The sequence below is a fragment of the Amblyomma americanum genome, chromosome 1 (assembly GCF_052857255.1).
Source record: "Amblyomma americanum isolate KBUSLIRL-KWMA chromosome 1, ASM5285725v1, whole genome shotgun sequence".
NCBI lineage: Eukaryota > Metazoa > Arthropoda > Arachnida > Ixodida > Ixodidae > Amblyomma > Amblyomma americanum.
The window spans coordinates 463,238,180-463,251,506 of record NC_135497.1 but is presented as its reverse complement, the minus strand read 5'-3'; the positions used below and the strand labels follow the sequence as shown (position 1 = coordinate 463,251,506).

Here is a 13,327-nt window from a genome sequence, read left to right as displayed (position 1 = left end):
AATAAGCAAATAAAACTTGATTCAATTATAGAAGTATAAAATTTGTGTTTTGTTTTTAAGTTGCAAACACGGCAAGTAGTGAGCGCCTTCTCGTCACAATCTCGAGTCAGGCCAGACGCCAAACAGGCCAGACGGATGCACGTTGTTAAGATCGGCGCCAGCGGGTCTCATCATTAGCAACTTGACTACGATCGCTCCCAGGCCGCACTGAGTGTTGCTGCACTGGGTGGACCCATGTGTCAGCGTGGTGCCATTACAGCGCTTCGCTCGGTCGTGGCGTGGGACCAAACGGAGAGCAAGATTCTGCGAAAATCCTCTTTCAGGAGACCAGACGCCGCCGCCGCTGGCCAGCGGCCGCGGCCGTCTTCATACCTTCCCCGCGTTCGCTAATGGCACAACCAGTTATGGCTTCCCGGGATCCGAACGAGCAAGAGCTCAAGCGTGGAAATCAACCCTTTCGGAGGTCTTCGGTGCCGCTCGTCCACAGCAGTCGTCGGCCTTGCTAATGAAACAACCACTTTGGATTATATCCCGATTTAGCGCGTCGGCTTCTTGGAAGGAAGAATAGGGTTCGTCGACCGTGGGAGAGTTGGCGGCCCAGCTGACGTCACTTTCCAGCCCGGCGGTGTCCCGACCGCATCCCCCTCTCTCTCGTGCTCAACTTATGCCAGGGACGTGTCCATGTGTGCGGAGGTGTCAGTTGGTGCGTGCGAGTTTGTGTGCGGGAATGCAAGTTTTAGGCTACTCCCACCCTGGCGGAGACGTCCTCAACCTGGGGAATCTAGGGACGGAGAACAGTGTTAAACTGGACGGCGATGTGCAGTGAATCATGCTCCTTTTGGGATGCTCCTTTTGCACCTTGCATCTGCATTCTCCATAAGATCATAATCTTACCTCAAGATCCTCTGTTCGGAGAGAAGTTCACTTTTGATCTCTGACTGTTTGTGTTCTTCAATGCATTGAATGCACGGGGCATTGAGGTGGTGTTTCCGTGTCACTTGTATTCGCTAGTGTATTAATTCCAGCCTTACACGTAATGTCTGGCTCCGAAAAAAAGATACAGTTTCTTCATACCCTATCCAAAGCGTACATGCCTAAGAAGAGGAGAACCTCGAGGTACGATATCTTACAGTTCTAATTACTTCATCCCGACTTCCATTTGTGTCAATGCATCCGTTCAAGCACACTTTTTTCTTCTTCGCTTTTCCCCGTGGCTACCAGATGGCACTTCTTCTGCAGAAATCAGTCGAGCCCGTCCCGACAGCGTGACCGCCGTCGATGTTCAACCAATCGGCGATGACTCTACCCATCATTCCGAGCTTTCCCTACCATCCGCAGACTGCTTCGCGGGTAAGCATTTTCAGTGTTTCCACCGAAAAGAAACGTTGCCTATCTGCTATGCTAATGATAATACCTTGTTATACATTGATTCGGGAAAATGTTGAGGAAACTTAATTTCGCATGTTTTAAAAGCCCTTCACTGAAAATTGGAGAAGCCCGACGTGAACGGCAGAATGTGACCATACGTCTTTGATTTCATGTGTAGAAGCTTCAACACTGGTGCCTTCACGTCGAACAGCAGGAGGAACCAACTTCGATCAAACAAGCAGTGTGCATTCGCTTGCCTTCACGAATTCAAGAAACAGATCAAGGGAGGACGAGTCAGCGCTGTACGACTGTCGGTCAATTCCAGCCAAAACCTACAGGTTCCCCAGAAACCGAGGCGGTAGATTGTGTCAACGTGATTGGTTTTTACGATTTCCTTGGCTTTTTTATGAAAGCAAGAGCGACGTAGTCTTGGGTCACGAAGGCCGTCCACATTTCGATGAAAAAGGGGACAGTGCTGGAAGTATGGAACCAGCTTTTGTTAAGGTTGGCTTTAACAATTGGAAAAAGCTATCGAGAAGTTCCAGTCACATGAAAAGAGGAAATTTCACTTGGCCTCCGTGAGCCGAAACTTGTGATGCCAGGCAGGCATTCCTGTTTTTCCTCTTATTTCGCAGCAATACAACAAACAGCAGGAGGAGGCCAGGGCAGCACTTCGTGTCATAGTTAGCTCTGTGCGCAACCTCTGCCGCACAGGTTAAGCCCTTCGAGGACGAGGTAAATGTGATGGAATTCTGCTCGATTTGCTCGACGAGAGGTCGGAGGATGTACCGGTTCTTAAAACGTGGGTGACTAAGAAAAATAAATGGGTGAGCGGTGACATGCAGAATGAGCTTATAGAGATTATGGCCCATAGTGTACAACGAGAAATTGTAGAGGTCGTGAAATTTGGTCAATTTTTTGGTATCATTGCTGATGAAACAATCGATGTAAATGGTGACGAGCAGTTCACCTTTTGTGTGCGGTGGGTGCAGAGCAAGAATCTCGAAGTTCGGGAAGAGTATCTCGGCCTGTATAACACACTTGACAGTAGATCTGAGACCCTATACTCGGCCATCAAGGACATGATTTTGCATCTCGGCCTGGGCTTTCACTGTATACGAGGCCACTGCTTTCATGTGGCGGCGAATATGTCCGGTCGTTTTTCAGGTGTGCAAAAAAGACTTAGTGATAGTGAGCCACGGTCATTCTATGTCCATTGCAATAATCACTGTTGAAATCTGGTACTGCAAGAGGCTAGCAGGAGTTGTGACATAATTGAAGACGCTCTTACCACTTTTAAGGACGTTTCCAACGCAGTCCTCGACTCCAAGAAGCGCAAAAGTGTTTATGCTAACATAGTACTTCCTACAGGAAGCGAGTCGGCTCTGGAGAGTGGATCAAGGCCAGATAACTTACCGCCGCTTTGCCTGACGTGATGGACCGTTAGAGTCAAGTCAATGCAGATTCGTTGAGAATTACACCAGAGTTCAAGAGACACTCAGGAAGCTCTTGCAGACACCAGGTTGAGTAATCGAATGCAGCAAGGCTATTTTTAGAGTTTACGATCGCCTTTTGCAGAAATATGACAATACCATTTGTTGGGCGAGTTGGTGCTTACGATGATCCATAACAGCGCGACAGACGGCACAGAGAAGAAAGAAGAGAGGACACAACAGAGAAGAGAGGACACAACACTGTGTTGTGTGTTGTGTCCTCTCTTCTCTGTCCTGCCTGTCGCGCTGTTATGGATCATTGCAGAAATTTGAAACCTTGTTAGGTACCCACATGTCCATAGCCTTATTTGGGCCTTGTGAAGAATAAGCAAGGGCTCTCCAGGGCTCAACATATTGCGCCGCAGGTGCAAAAAAAGCAGCGGAGGCTCTCTGCGAGGCGACCTCCCAGTTTCGCTCTGAAACTGCGTTTGAGAAGCTGTGGCAGCCCACGAGCACAAGAGCAGCGCGCCTAGGCCTGAAGGAACCTCGTATGTCAAGGCCGACAAAACCTCCTGCAAGGTATGAGACGACTGATAGACCTGTCCAGCCAGTTGCACTTGACGTTAAGGCCACGCTGCGCAAGGAGTATTTCGCTACTGCCGACCTAATCGTAAGTGAAACAAAAGAGCGTTTTGAGCAGCAGGGCATGGAACAGCTCGTATAACTAGAAGACATCTTAACCAGCGCCGCTGGAGGTAGTCGGTATACAGCAGATGAACTAGAGGCGGATTTGGGAGTGCATGCAGTTGATTTTGACTTGTGCAGACTCTCGGCGCAGTTTATGCTATTATCAACTCTTCTGAACGGTACTGATTCTACCACAACTCTCGGCATTTTGGAGATCCTACAAAGGGAATCGCAAAACATTCGCGAGTTGATGGATCAGGAAGTTAGGTATGTTCAGCTTCTGTTTTCCATTCCAGCGTCTGTCACTTATGGCGAACGCTCTTTTAGTGCTTTGCGCAGAATCAATCATATTTGCGCAACCGAACGACTCAAAAGAGGTTATCGCATCTTTCGATTTTGCATATACGCAAAGAAAGAACGGCGCTTCTAAGTTTAGACGGCATCATCAGGGAGTTTGTAGAGCAGTGGAGCGAGCAGCAACCTTTGCATGGTCCCACCTAAGCACCTAGAAAGAGAAGCACTGTCCGAAATGTCTGCTGCTTGCGTGCATTATTGGTAACTGTATACATGTACTGTAGCGCGTTTGCTGGTATTGTGGTATTTAAACTGTTTTATCTTATGGTTTTGTTCATGCGCGAATGGCTAAATATGTAAATTTTGTCAAATGTCAATAAATATGTGCGCACTAAAAATTCATTTTGTAATTTTTTTCTTGTTAATGCTTGTATAATATGCATCATCTAGGGTCAAAGAAACACTGCATAAGGAAAACAATTTTTTTCGCGCAGTTAATTGTTCTCTCTCGAGCCAAACTTGGATTGTAATATTTGAAAAACATAGGTACATACACAAGAAAAAAAAAACAAGTGAAAAGAAACTTGTTCTAGCCCCCCCCCCCCCCCCCAAATGAAAATATACTTCCGGCGTCCCTGCATACCAAATAGTCCACCACTATGCTCTTCTGGTTCCCAATAACCTCACTCTTTACGCAGTACGCGGTCCTTGGTCGTGATGGCGTCGTCGCCTATCTAACGGGACAGGCCGGTGCGTCATCGGCAATATCTGCACACTGACCAGCCCACCGACCGTCGATCGGCGTCGCACCGGACCCTACCTATATCGAAGAAGAACTACGTTACTGTTATCGGTATTGCGGCACCAGTCACTCATATATGAACGACCAGTGTTACTTAGATGGCTCGCGAAAGTACAGGAGACAAGAGACCTCGATGCGCGCAGTGCAGCAATGATAGCAGATGATGTGGCTCTGTTTATGCCTCTCTGACGTCACGAAAGCATTCAATATGGCGGTCGCTGCCGGTGGGAGGAGTTTCCTGGTCTCAATTTCGACCGCATTTTTTTGGAATACACCGCCCGTCCTGGGCGCCCAAATTTTGTAAATTGAATCATGGGCCTTTGCATTAGTCGCGGAAGTGCAAAACTGTAATATGAAGAGTGACGGAGAGGATTCCAAGAGAAGGCGAGCGTAGCAGGGGACGGCAGAAGGTTAGGTGGGCGGATGAGATTCAGAAGCTTGCGGGATTAGGTGGGCCGTAGCTGGCACATGACAAAGTTAATTGGAAAGATATGGGAGATGCCTTTGTACTCCAGTGGGCATAGTCAGGCTGATGGTGATGATTGTTAAGCTAGAAGCCCACAGCACCGATGGGTCGTTCCCCCCCCCCCCCCCCCTTTTTTTTCCGGGAGTGGTCATCTCCTTCTAAAGTAGGAGTTTACTGAGAGGCGCGACGCCGGCGCTTAGGGTGCCTCGATGCCGGCTACCCGCGCTAATCCTTTCGGCTCAGGCGCCGACTCATCCCCTGCTGACCGGCAGTGCACGAGGGGTAGAACGGTGACAATGCATCGCGCGTTCCGGAGGCTGCCCAAAGCCGTGGGAAAGTGCGAGAAGGACCCCCGAACTGTCGTGTCAGAGTCGCAGGGGGCCGACGATCTTTTTCCGCTGAAGAAATTCCTTTGCTCTCATCAGGGGAGACGGCGAAGCCGAGGCATGGCGCCTGGATGGAATGCACATGCAGCGAGCTGCGTACGCCAAACCGCGTGCCCTGCACGTTCAAGGAGGTGCGGGGCCCACTGGGTTGGGCTCTGGTGTGCCCTGGGCTCCGCCCACTTGTACATACGTTGCCATTGCATAGCTATTGGTCCAAACCAGGCGAGAGCTGGTTTACTAAAGCTCCGCCCAATTGTCGAAGGGTTTAAAACCCGCTGCAAACAATGACTTGAGAGGAGCGCGCCCAGTCTGTCTCGGCCGCTTTTAAACAGCCTTTGCATTAAACTGCCTTATCCTCACTGCCTTGTATTTCAATGCCGTCTTTAATAAATCGTTTTTGTCTTAAGAAGTTGGAATTGCTGCCCCAACTGGCAACGTGACGCCAGACGAGCGGACGAAGACTTGAAGGCTCTTCGTACTGCTAACCGCCGTGTATATTCGATCACCTGCCAGCGTGCCATCATCATTCACCGCTCGCGACGAGCAACCAACTAGCCCAATGCGGCTATCCCATTAGAGAAGGGCAAGAAAGTTTAACTGGTGCCGTGACCAGGATTGATCGTGGAATCTCTTAACTATGATGATGTACAATGTCAGGCTGAAAACTGGTCATCTCACGATGCTTCGCACAGCATGTACAGCGGACCCGAAAGGCTGCATTGTCCAACCAGGAGCCTTATTCTCTACAATTCGCCATTTTGTGCAAATTGTGACGTAGGCGTGACGTGTACATTAAGGCGCCGCCAGGTTACGCACACACAGAATCTTATTACATGAAATGTAAACAAAGGAAAAAAGAAATAAATACCGTCGTCAACTACAAATGGCGCCAAGTAAAACTGGTAGTGATTTTGCACAATATTTATGCCCTCCCCCCAAAAAATTCCTTGTTCTAAAAAATAAAACTGCTTTGCTGCCAACTCTATTTTGAAGCTCAAGAAAAATTTCGGAGCAAGTAAGCTGCAGAGTAGACTCGCTTTCTGCAAATTATGACAACAAACATTTGTTTTTGATACACAAATTTTCATGACTGCTGCAGAACATGTGATGGCAATGCCAATAGTGAGCCAAATGCTGCTTGAACAGAGTAAAAGTGATAAAAGCCTGCATACATCAGGGTCACAGAGGCAGATTTCTCAGGGAACAAGACAAGTTGGAACGTGTAAAAGAAGCTTATGTGGTATATGTGCGCAGTAATATTGCCCATTTCACGAAGTGCTCTTCACTTCCACCATTATATTGCAGTTTTCTCAGCCCGTGTATTACTGCTGATTGCTGTGTGGAACCAAATGATAGTAACGCGTCCATTGATGCCCCAGTCGCACCAAAGGTACATAGGGTGAACAGATCATCTGGCATTTTTGTGAAATTCGTCTAACAGCATTATCAGCAGCCAAGAAGCAAAGTGCCAGTAACAAGGCTGGTAAAAGTGATGCCTTATACAGGGAAACTGGTTGGACAAGCAGACAGTAGCCTTATCGTCCATTCATGCAAGCTTGGCAGATAACATGAGAGAGTTGCCTCACTTTTTGCCCGAAGGAAAACTAGTGGATTCCTGTATCACTACACCTAGCATGTAAAAGCAACAGTAGAAATTAGGCACAGAGGCGGAGAAGTGTCAGGGGACAAAGCCTGCTTTGCTCTGTGAGCGCACACAAATGACTCATTAGAGACCTCCTATCGTATGAACAGGTGCTTGCAAGACTACTCTCAGCATGACGTTGTAAATGACTGCATACACGCCCCTATGTTTCGTTCATGTCAAGAAATCTCACTGTAGTAATAATCACGTCGTGGATTGCTAACTTTTAACAGATATGAAAGTAAACAGTGAATTACTGGTTCAATGCTCCGGTGGCAGGAGAAAAACATTTTGGTGACTTCCTCTGTTTCACTGCAATGAAGCATCAAACAACATGTACATTCTGCATAAAGAGAGCACACAACAATGCAGTATGTCAAGAATTTGCAACTCTTCATTTGCATTAAAGCATGTGTTTAAGCACACATCCGGCCAGTATGCATACGGTAGGAGAAAAATCCCTTGGACACCTACTCTCTCGTGAAGAAGTGCAGCACTAGAGAAAACCGCCGTCTACACATGAAGCCCACTTGTCATTACACACTCTAGTGACAAACTGCAAGTAATATTTGGTCCTCTTTAAAAGACACTGAGGAGAACCCTATCAAAATTTTTTTGTTAGCAATATCTGATAGTTCGGCATTTCATGGCTTTGTTGACGCTTGTCCGGGAGCGAAAGATGCATTTTTTTAAAAGAAATTTGGATTCGAACTTGAAAATTTTTTTCCCGCTGCTCCGATTCAAACTCGAGAACTCTTATGACGACACGGAGAACTCTTATGACGACACAGAACGGAGTGACGTGAAATGTGACGTAAACGAAGACTCCGTGATTTCTGGCGGCTAGCGGTGCGGTTTAGCAGCTGCCGAAATGAAAGCTACCGCCGCCGCACGTTGAAGGTATCTATCGGGGGTCGCCACCGTCGCTTCGTTTACGTTTGCACCGGCGTCTTGCCAGCGTTACGATGGATCCCGTTCCCGAACCTGAAGACGTAGTTCTCTCAAAAACTGTGGCCTGCATTTCAGCGACCTCAGCCCCACAGAGCGTGCGATGCTTTTCAGGGAGCACGGTTAGGTTAGGCGCCGGCGGGAAGTTTCCCCCTTCTTCAGAGAGCAGCCGTTGCAAACTAAATATCATAACCCCAGTGCGGGGAGTCGCGAGGGGTGCGTTGCGCCCATCGGAGGCTGGCCGGGGCTTTGGGGCCAACGGATTGTGATTCCTTGAACGGGGCGGTTGCACGGCGCAGCATGCAGCATCGAGGTCTCCCACGGTTGCATGGGCCAAGTTATTTATTTATTTTTTGCCACAAAAAACAAATGGGGGCTCGAGGGCGATCGCGTTTAAAGTCGGCGTCTTGAAACCAAAGCCGGCGCAAGACGCTTCAACGGCTTCCGCTAGATCCAACGGGTCCACTGGATCTGGCTCTCTCGCCAACTTTCATGTACCTGCAGATGTGTACTGTGAATGGATTAAAATAGCCGAGCTCGAAAAGAACAGCTCCGCCGAACTGCCGCAGCTATCGAATATAACGCGCACCTCGCCGCGGAGCCAAATCAGTCTGGCCGGGCCGGCGGCGGCGGGCGTACTCGGCGCGAAATAGATACATGCTCCAATCTCCCCGCCAATGCGGTCAGAGTGCGCCGAAGCCGCCGAACGCGTCGGCGGTCAAGGGCAGTAGGAGTATAAAGGGTCTCGCTTTGACCGACGTGACTTCGCCGTGTAGGGCGCGTGCGCGCGCGCCTCGCCGCAGTATAAACGCGCCTTAACAGAGCCTGCGCTTAACCACTAACCAACGTATTCAGCGGCGGCATCCATGGGAGCCACTGAAACCCCCCGCCCACTCACTAAATAAAAGAGGTCCGGTGCCGAGGTTCGGAATCGAACCAGGGCCTTCGGCGTTTGAGGCGGATACGCTACCGCTCCGCCACGACGGCTCAAGTTACAGCCGTCAATAAAGGCGCATCTAGTGAATGCACTCCTCTGATGCAGAAATCTCCGCGCTTTCGCTAGGTATATCCTGGCCTAACAAAGCTAGGCCATCAGCAATTTTTCTGAACCGCCTTGTACCTTGTATCCCGTCCCAAATAAATGATTTCCGTTAGGTAGTTTGAAGTTGACTGGCACAGCCGGGAATGCTTCGCCGGGCAAGCGTGCGAATACAAAAGTGCTGCCTTGTACGATCACCGACCATCGTGCCATCATAGCTTTTCATCGACCGTGGCGATCATCTGACAAGCCTTAACAGGCTCCTTCAAAGGCTAACTAGCAATTGAAGCGGCATTTGGAGTTCCTCTGCTGTTCGGCGCTTGTAAATCGAGGGGCGTCAAAAACAAAACCACGGGGCACGCAAAGCTCATAGACGCCAAGCGCCATAACAAATCGAAACTCTCCTGGCCGCCTGCGGCGCCGCCAAGCATCCGTTTTCTTTGCTTCCAACATTCAGGTTGTCTTTTGCCTGCCTTCCTTGTTTGATAAAAGTGCACTATTGGTTTTAAAACAAAACTTACTTCAATATTGATCTGCGCAACCTACCTTTGTCGGCCTCAGAGATTCGCGAAACCTAGTAGGATGGAAAATTCCTCCAAGGTGGCGTCTCTTGTCCTATGGCGTCACCACGCTTGCACTTGCGAGATTGGCCTTTGGTGGCGATACCTGTATTTTGGTTCTTGCTATTTTCTACCTTACAAGAGCTTTGTTTTCAGTAAGAGCGGCGTTTTTGTGATCAGGAGTTGGTGTTCTATCGTTACAAGCCAACTTCAATTTCTCCTCAGTGTCCCTTTAAAGAACAGCACAAAAATCATCGACTTGAACAGCTTTCTGACAGTGTGCAATCAAACTTGAAGCATAAAAAAATGTTTACATAGACTGATCATAGCATGACTACATGCGAAAACTACGGCAGTGAGTGCTGCAGCGGAGTGCGGATGCATGCATTGTGTCCCACAGTGAGTGCAAGTTGTCATCACTTTTGAGTCTTTGAAGAGAACCCTGTTCCATATGGACAGCACTTGATACCTTTAAAGACATTCGATGCAACCCTTCAAAAGAATGATGTCCTGCTTGAGAGGCACTCTAGCTGAGATGTGAAAGATGTTGAACCTTGCTGGAGTCCCCAGCACATAACTTCCTAAAATCAAAGTGATGCATCAAAGCGGCACAATATACACACTGTAAACTGTAAGGCAATCAACACTATGTTTAATGTGTGAGCTTGAGTGCACTGCAAGTTTCATACATACAAGACAAAAGACTTTCAAATATGTGACATTACAGGGCTGTATATATCAATGAAAATTTTCACGTATGATTTTGAAAGATGCAAAAATTCGCTAGCACCGAAATTAACTACTTTTGTGGCAGTTATTTTGATTGGTCATCTCTATCAAAATGATGGAACAAGTAAAACAAAGAACTGTGAAAACTGTGACGTTGCTTGCGGAGTGTGACTTTCCTTGTGTGTGCTACGAGGTTCCGCGTTCGACGGCGCGGCGTAGACGGAGACCCAGATGACAGCGGCATCATCAATTACCCAGCCATGCTCTTTGAGAGGGACGACCAGAACGAAGGGGTTTAAGCCCAACCGGACCCAACCGGACCCGCCGCCGCCGGCGCGGGGAAACGGGCTTTATTTTCCCCAATTGCCGTGGCGGTTCCAGGAGAGGCCTCCCGAGCACAACCCAGGACAAGGGACCACTTTCCCGGCCGGTGACCCGCGGGAACTGTCAGCGATCCAGAGCGCGCCTTACCTTGAGGAGCGAGTGTCAGTTGATGGATGGAGAGCGGAGGCCGGTGACCCGCGGGAACTGTCAGCGGGCCAGAGCGCGCCTTACCACAGCCGACGCTATGCGCTACCTCGAAGACAACCTTCTTTCCCTCGGACTCAACACGTGAGGGGGGCGAGACCATAAGTGCGGTGGTATGTTTGTGCGCCCAAGTGAAAGACCTAGCCCCCCTCCTTCCCCTCCGGCGTGGGCGTCCTCACCCTAGGGAGTGTGGAGAAGAGGATATAAAAATCGACAAGCAGTACGGAAGAAGGACGCTCAGGACGACATCGTTCGCCAAGAGGGCCTTCAGCGCCGAAGCCTGACGGCGTGCAGCTTCTGCCAGCAACCGCTCGAGCCCAACTCCGGAGCCACTCCATCGCCCCCATGAAGTCGTCGGCACGTAAGCTCGGACGCCCCAGCCTCTGAATCTTAATCATGTATAATTATTGAATATATCTGTTTGTTTAAACTGAGCCATACGGTGTCTGTTTGCCTCTCCGTCCCGTGTGGACCTGCGCATTGTGGGGGTCATCACAAAACATATTGAGTACGGCCTTCCCCACCAGATGAAAGAGCTGGCTCTTGGTGGAAGATGTACATAATTAATTATTACATATTTACTTTTTCTTGTGTTGTAGTGAAGGCAACCGCTACAAGGCACATTGTAAGGGACTTTGTATATATTTTTATATGTGCCTCGATATGACCAAGCATTTATTTTTTACTTCAGTGGCAGCGCAGGTACAAAAAAGGAACGGGATAGCACACAAGAGTAAAGAGCGCTGACTTCCAACTGTTTAGGTCACTAAACGTGCCACGTGTGCATATATATATATATATATATATATATATATATATATATATATATATATATATATATATATATATATACCAGCAAGAGTGAAATCTTAGAAAAGGGAACGGGCAAACACTCGTCAGAATAATTTTTACCAGCCGAAAAAAGACGGGGACAAGAGGAGAACCTGCACAGGACAAGGCTGGACTAACAACTGACATCTTTATTGTGCATATTCCTACGAGTAACCGTCACGCATGAGCCAAGCCAAAACAGACAAACTATGTTTAATCGCTCAAGAAGTCAATCTCTTTCGTCAATCCCTGGAACTCAAAAAGGACTCTTGCCGTATGACTCTAACCACACTCAATTAGCCAAGCGCAGTATTGCTAAGGCTTGTTTTTCAAACGCTGTAAAAAGAAGTTGCTGCCCCACTGTCTCAACTAGTGTGATGACGCAGGCCAATCGCCTTTCTGGTGCGGGCTTCACAACAGAAATGATGAGAGGAGTGGCCGAGTCTGTGTTAAAGGAATTGAATGGCAAGGCCAAGAAAGAAAAGAAGGCTACTGCGGAAGAAAGGGAGAGTGTTCAAGTGGTGCCGTATCTGCGCAAATTGCCGCACAATGTAAAAAAAGTCGCCGAGCGCCAAGGCGTTAACGTGATTTTTTCTGCCCCTCTTAAGCTTTCAGGCCTCTGCGCACGAATAATGCCCGACGATAAGAAGAAACGCTGCAACACCAAGCATAGAACAGTGTTTGCGAGGTGCAAAACAGAAGTCATATATAAGATCCCGCTGATGTGTGGAAAGTGTTATTTAGGACATACTGGTGATTGTATTGATGAAAGGCTGCGCAAGCATCGAACAAAAATTGGTAGTGGGGAAGATGGCAATCTTGCCTTGCTTTGTAGTAGATGCCCCGAGAAGTGTTCCCCTCGTTTCAACCATGTAACCACTTTAGGCCACGGAAAAACAAGAAAGGCACGTGAAATTCTTGAGGTCTGTCTGATAGATAAACATGGTAATGCTTGCGTCAGTTCCTCGTCTATTGGGCTAACAACGAAAGATATTGACTTCTTGAGCGATTAAACGTAGGTTGTCTGTTTTGGCTTGGCGCATGCATGACGGTTGCTCGTAGGAATGTGCACAATAAAGATGTCAGTTGTTAGTCCAACCTTGTCCTGTGTAAGTTCTCCTCTTGTCCCTCGTTTTTTTTTCGGCTGGCAAAAATTATTCTTCGACATGTCATATCAACTGGCCCACCATTCAGCCTTGCTTCACTCGTCATGATGCCACAGCATAGCAGCAGGAACCGAATTCGAACCATCTAAAATTTGAGTTCCTGCTGTGTCAAAACGACCGAACACTTATCCCCCGCACGAGCGATCTTCACCGCATCGATTATTTCCCTAACTCCCTGATCGTTATGGTTACTATCAATCGTGCATTGATAAAATGCTTGCACGCACGGCTTTTTTCGATGTTGACGTCCACAGTTTTTACCGCAGCTACGAGAGTGCATGCTAAGCTGACCCTGGTTCCCATCAGTTACGTTGTTATTGTGTTCTCTCAATCTTGTGTTAACTCATCTGCTTGTCTGTCCAATATATTCGTGGCCACGCGACAAAGGCACGCGATATACAACACCCTCTTGACAATGAACGACACGGTTTCGGTGATTAATACCGCA

The 13,327-nt window shown here is 48.3% G+C and overlaps 1 protein-coding gene across 5 annotated transcripts in view; it reads left to right on the top strand.

Annotated features, from left to right (window-relative positions):
- The window catches only part of LOC144116039 (organic cation transporter protein-like), a 402,188-nt gene that overhangs the window by 351,487 nt on the left and 37,374 nt on the right, over window positions 1-13,327 (top strand). Inside the window, exons 12-13 of one of the 5 annotated variants that reach the window (XR_013311688.1) lie at window positions 1,222-1,350; window positions 3,227-3,243. The exons of 3 other annotated variants lie outside the window; for them this stretch is intronic. The gene's annotated coding sequence lies outside the window, so the exon portion shown is untranslated. Of the gene's footprint in view, window positions 1-1,221; window positions 1,351-3,226; window positions 3,244-13,327 lie in introns of those variants that run through there. One more of the 5 variants, XR_013311687.1, reaches the window with a different exon arrangement.